At 54.1% G+C, this 6,000-nt stretch overlaps 1 protein-coding gene across 3 annotated transcripts in view; it reads right to left on the reverse strand.

Moving 5' to 3' along the window:
* KCNJ10 (potassium inwardly rectifying channel subfamily J member 10) overlaps positions 1-5,288 on the reverse strand; it is a 50,259-nt gene extending 44,971 nt beyond the window's left edge. For all 3 annotated transcript variants that reach the window (XM_039512252.1, XM_039512251.1, XM_039512250.1), the window contains exon 1: positions 5,023-5,288. The gene's annotated coding sequence lies outside the window, so the exon portion shown is untranslated. The remainder of the gene's footprint in view (positions 1-5,022) is intronic.
* Positions 5,289-6,000: the final 712 nt, after the last annotated feature.

Genomic DNA, 6,000 nt, shown 5'->3' on the forward strand with positions numbered 1-6,000 from the left:
GCTGGCTATGATACTTATCTGGCCCACATCACCCTAGTGTCTGGGCACCTCATAATCGTTCCTGTATTCCCCCTCACAGCCCCCCTGGGAGTCAACACAGGGCCATTATCCCCACTATACAGATGGGCAAACTGAGGCACAGAAAGTGAGCTCCTTTCTGTCTGTTCGGAGCCAGCTCACACCCATAAGAGCTGCCCTGCACTCCCCGTCCGTTCTCTGTGTGCTGCTTCCACCTGCATCCTTGCTGCCACACTTATTGGGGATGGTTTTGCAGACAAAGGGCTGCAAGGGCTAAGAGGTGCTGGGGGTGGGGATGCTGTCAGACATGGGAAGCAAGAAAAGCTCAGCCCAGTGGCACGAGGAAGGCAGTGAAAACCCAAAGGACACAGAGACACAGGATGCCCAGAGCAACGATCCGCTCGGAGCCAGCACAGAGCCGGGCCACCAGCTATTAGAGGTGGCCAGGAGGCCACATGCCCTGGTTCAGCACCTCTGCTCAGCACCATGTCCTGCCAGGTCTGCCCTCTCTGCACCAGCTCCCAGGGTCCAGCTGAATCTGTCCTGCTCTTCACAGCCCTTTGTGGGACCAGTGAGAATACACCCCAGCTCACAACCAGGACCTGCCATGACAGCTATGGTACAATGGAGTCAGGAAGCAACAGGGGGGCAGGGAGGGGAGGGGGAGGGGGAGGGGGAGGAGAGGGCTCATAAGTGCAGGAAGCAGAATGGTCATAGGGGCTAGAGTGAGACTGTGGAACTCATGGCCACTGGAAAGAAGAGGCCGCAGGCCTTACTCTGCTCAGGACTACAGGCAAACCGGTTTCTTCAACTGCACTTTCCCTTGATATGTTTTACACACACTCAAGCAACAAACCCCTCCACCACAGAACACCCACCCACTCACACAGCACCCAATATAACACAAGCTTTTGTACAGCCTTGGAAAGAAAGAAGATTTTTTAAGTATCTGTGAGGTGCTCAAGTGCAACAGATAGATGGATAGATAGATAGAGGGGGTGTATGGGGATAGATAGATACGATTGAGAGCTGCTCCTGTATGGTTATGGGGTATGAACTGTGTCGGTGCAAGAGCCCTCTCCTCTGCATTCTCTCTCAGTCGGAGCAGGCTCCGACGCTCCCTCCCATCACTCACCTGTATCACAAACGCCCTTTCTCGCTTGTCTTTGCATCTCCCCCTGCACCACCACATCCTGCCCATTTTCTTTTATTTAACGCTGTGCGGCCCACCCTCTTGCCTTCTCCCCACTAACAATCTCCACCACTGCAGGACTTCTCAAGCGGGTGTCACGGCCTGGGGGAAGGGAGCAGGTGTCAGAGGTCATGACCAGCCTCCCCATCACAAATTGCTAAACGGGAGGGGTGTCGCTGCTAGATCCCAGCTGAGTGCAGCGGGGGGGAGGGGAGTACTGGAGGAGTCCTGCCATGGAAAAGTCTGGAAGCCAGTCTGTGTGTCTCTTTCTTGTCTGCTTGACACCCTGTTATTTCTGGTCCTGAGTGTGACTCGTTACTCCAGCGTGTAAGACGTCATGGGATCAGCCCCTGAGATTTTCAGCTCTTCGGGGCAGGGGGCAGCGTGGGCAGAGCTGGGTTTATGCCCCGCGCTCTGCTAACGCGTCCTACGACAGGCAGAAGGACTCTCCCAGCAGGTTTGCCTATGTGTTGTCAATCGTTTACCCCAGAGTTTCCCTCTTGTTTTTTTCCTGCCTGCAAATGAACCCCAAACAGATGCAGATTTTTTTATGCTTTGATTCACAAGTGCTCGTTGCCCGGCTTATGCAAAGAAAGGTCAGTCTATGGGCATATGGGGGTAAATTTCCCTCCAATTATTGACTAGATGTGCATTGAGTACATGATGTTGCTTGTGCTACCTGATTGGATGTGGCTAGGAGTCTATAGCCTCCAGTCTCTCACTTTCTCTACCCATTTCTTGTCTCTTGTCTTATAGTTAGGTTGGGAGCTCCTTGGGGCAGGGACTGTCTTTTTGTTTTGGGTTTGTACAGCACCTAGCACCATGGGGCCCAAGGCCATGATGAGGGCTTCACCAGATAATTTCACCCTGTCTTGGCATCTGGCAAGTGTTTAAGGATTATTCCTCACAAGCTGCCCATGAGGTAGGGGAATGGTTATTAATGACTAATTATTGGTAATTAGTTATTGTCATTCCCCTTTTACACAGGGATGGAGGAGCAGATTCTCAAGAGCTCAGCAGCACCCTCCCAACTACAATCTTGTCAACACTAAGCCTTTAAAAATCATGAGCTGCCTCCTGCCCCAATCACTAGATTGGCTTAAAAATTGTGAGAATAAAATAATAATAATAATACATTGGGGGTTTCTGTTTCTTTGCCTTCTGGGTTGTAAGCCTTTCGGGGCTGCAATGTTCAGCTCTTCTCCCCAACCGTGAGAGCTAGAAACTTTAATACTGAATAACAGCTGAGAGGCTCGTGTCATCACCTGACTCCAGGAGCTGGGGCTTGAAGAAAAGCAGCGAGTAAACGTGAGACTTGGGATAAAATCACCAGAGTCAGCAACAGCTCCTTGCATGCGTTTAGCACCCACCGTGCTGCATCTAAAAATCTGGCCCCAGTTGTTGAGAATTAACTGGCCCAGGCTCACGGAGGGATCCAGAGGAAACCTGAGTTATCACTTAGTGCCTGAACCACTGACCATCCTTCCTCCTTCTGGGACTGAAGACTCCTGGCAGAATAATGATCAGGGGATTCTCTGATTTGCTCACACCTACCCCTGTTTCACAGGGGAATACAGGCATCTGTGACTAGGGTACCCAGTCCCCAGCCCTGGGTTCAAACAAAATCCCACTGGCATGAATGACTAGCACATAGGAACCAGAGGACGCAAAGAGTAGCTAGGACCCTGGAGGGGCATTCCCAGACCTGGTGCTGCACTTCTCACCCAGTGCTAATACAACAATCAAGGCGCTGGAACTGCCTCACCCCATCCAGGGCTTTGGAGCCAGGAAGCAGACCCTGCAGGGGTCCACAATAAAGGCCCAATGTGAGCTTATAAACCACCTTTCACCTGGGTGGTTATCTCAAGAGAAACCATTCGCGCTGCAGCAGAAATGAGCATGGTGGGGCTGGCATGTCTGTATAACGCCTCCCAGCATGATGGGGTGGTAGATACGTAGAATTTAAAGCCGGAAGGGACCATTAGATCATCTAGTCTGGCCCCCAGCATATCACAGGCCAGGAACTTTCACCCAATTCCTCCTGCATTTTGCCCAGTAACTTGTGTCTGGCTAAAGCATCTCCTCCAGAAAGGCAGCCAGGCTTGGTTTGAAGATATCAAGAGACGCAGCATCCCCACTTCTGTTGGAGTTCGTCCCAAGGCCGAACCACCCTCCCGGTTAGAAATTTGGGCCTAATTTCTAACAGGTATTTGTCCGTCAGCCACTGGCTCTGAGTCGGCCTTTCTCTCCTCAATCAAAGAGCCCATTAGCACCCATTATTCTCTCCCCGGGAAGCAGTCCTACAGTGTCATCACGTCACCTCTCCACCTTCTCTTTGATCAGCTAACAACCGGCGCTCTGTACGGCTCTCACAAGAAGGCGTTTCCAAATGGTTTGCACGGCCCTTTTCTGCCCCCTCTCCACCTTTGCAGCCCAGGCAGGATGGGCAGTCAGCAGCTGGGCACCTGTTTCTGAGCAATTCGGATCGCCTGGGCACATAACAGCGTATCATGCCTCGGGGAGGTGGGGCCTTTACAGGGGGGTGGGCTTCTCCCTGAACAAGGAGACGATGGATGCTTGTGTAGCATAAGGGCCGAGCAGGGAGTCTAGAGAGCTGGGTTCAGTTCCCGGCTTTGCCACAGGTTCCCAGGACAGCCTTGGGCCCTTTCCTTAATCTCTCCCCATCAGCTGTCAAGGGGGGAAAATAATCTCTCCTCTGCCAGTGGGTTGTGAGCGTGTTGGGGTCCCTCTCTCATGAGGTGACTCTGCAGCGCCCGAGGGAGCCCCTGCTCTTGGCTGGGGTCCCCTAATAATTGTGCCGTTACCCAACTGGATCGAGCCAATTGTTGGCAGCCTGGAGGAAATTTAACGGCATCATTAACGACCCACGGATCCAACCCTGCGCTTGTTACTCCATCACACGGAGGGGCGAGGGCAGGCGGTAGCCATCGCGACGCAGGCAGGGCTGGGTAATGAGGGCAGCGGTTTTCTAGCTGCCTGTCTCCAGCTGCTGGGCCCGCGTCAGGTGCAAAGAGAGGGGAAGGGGCTGCGAGTGGAGGAGGTGATGGGGGGAGCCCAGGGTGCCTGCTTTGGGGCTCCCATGTGGGCAGATGCCGAGCAGGCTCCAGGTGGCGGGTTCTGCGAATTCCGAGCGGCAGGACCGGATTCCACCCCCCACCGGCTGCGGTGGCACCTACTTATCAATCAGCGCCCGCTCCCTGCTGCGAAAGGAATCCCAGCCCGACAAGGAGGCCACGCTGGGGTCGGCCATACGGGCCGGGGACGGATCCCGTTCCAGCGGCACGGAGTGCCAGGCTGGCAGAGGGCAGTCAGGGAGGGCTGTCTGGTGGGATCCCAAAGAGATATTGATTTGCAGGAGATTTTTGTCGTGAATGAGGGACTTTCCACTCTTTGCCTGCACGTCAGAGAAAAGTTTGATTCTCTCTACAGGTTTTGCTATATTCTCTCTTACATCCCTTTACGCCTCCCTCTCTCTCTGGCCCTGATCCTGCTCTCATTTACCCCAGTATAAAGCAGGATAGATCCCACGGAAATGCACCTCAGTGTAAAACCAGCACAAGCACAATCAGAATCAGCCCGTCTCTTTCTCTCTCTCTGCCTACCATCATCTTGGCATCTGACTGGCATCCAAGTCCGTTTAGGAGATTTCTGTGCAGGGTTAGGGCGAGAGGCAGGGTAACACCAGCTGAGCAGCAGCACCCATGAAGAGTCCCGGCCATCAAATCAGAGCGCAACGCAGAACCATCCCCTGCTCCGTCTTCACCCCAGTTAGGAACAGATCCTGCCCTTACCTTGAGCCCCGAGGAAGAGGGACAGTTCGCAGGCTGGGTCCACGTTGGCTGGACGGGTGGTGGAACCTGAGATGAAAACAACCCGATCCCCCTTCGCCCGATCGGAGCGGTGGTGTGCAAAACTTTCTCACGCTGCGAGCCGAGCCGGGTAAAGTTGGTGCCCTGAAGTGCCAAGGTTCAGCTGCAGTGGCGCGGGGGCAAGGGCTCTTAAGTGCTGTTTCCACAATCAGATAAGAGGCTCTGAAAAGCCCTGGTCTCCCATCTATTTCATGCCTCCTTTTTTTTTTCTTCCCCTCTTACAAAACTTTGTCCAAGTTCAATTGAATGAAAGGATTATTTTTTAAAAGGAGGGGGCGGCTAAGGGAGTTGATTGACAGCCCCGAGGGCCCTATCGCGGAAGGATGGGGCTGACACCGATTGGAGGGGCCCGGGGGGTGGGAGGAGCTGGGGAGTGTGAAAGAAAAAGGGAAAGAAAGAAAGAAAGAAAAAGAACTGGCAGTGAAAGGTGGGAGGCAAGGGGCGGGAGAGGGAGGATGGAGAGTGAAAGTTTGAGAGGAAAGTTAATGAGGTGGAAATCAATCCCTCACTCAGATAGGGTCACATTACCGCTCCCAGGGAGAGGGGGGGATGGAGAACAGTGCAGGATTTCACCAGTCCCCAGAGATCTTTGTGGATTTAAAGGGCGCAGGAAGCCAGGCGTAGCAAGTCCCAGGGCCAGGCCCCGTCTGTTCGCACCGGTGTCAGTTAACGCAGTAGCAAGGCCCTGCAGAGCGGTGCTGCACCGGCATAATGCGGGGTGTCACCTTGGGGCTTAGCACCAGGTCAGTTACACCCAGGCAGCCACCTGGGTGAGCATCCCCAGACTGGAGGCAGGTTCCGGACGGCGGGCGTGGAGGGAAGGTGGGCAGGACGGGCTGGGAATCATTCACAGGGCCTGGCTCTCCCCTGCCCTGGCACCTTGCACAGCTGTTTATACCA

Source organism: Mauremys reevesii, linkage group 24 (genome assembly GCF_016161935.1).
Source record: "Mauremys reevesii isolate NIE-2019 linkage group 24, ASM1616193v1, whole genome shotgun sequence".
NCBI classification, from domain to species: domain Eukaryota; kingdom Metazoa; phylum Chordata; order Testudines; family Geoemydidae; genus Mauremys; species Mauremys reevesii.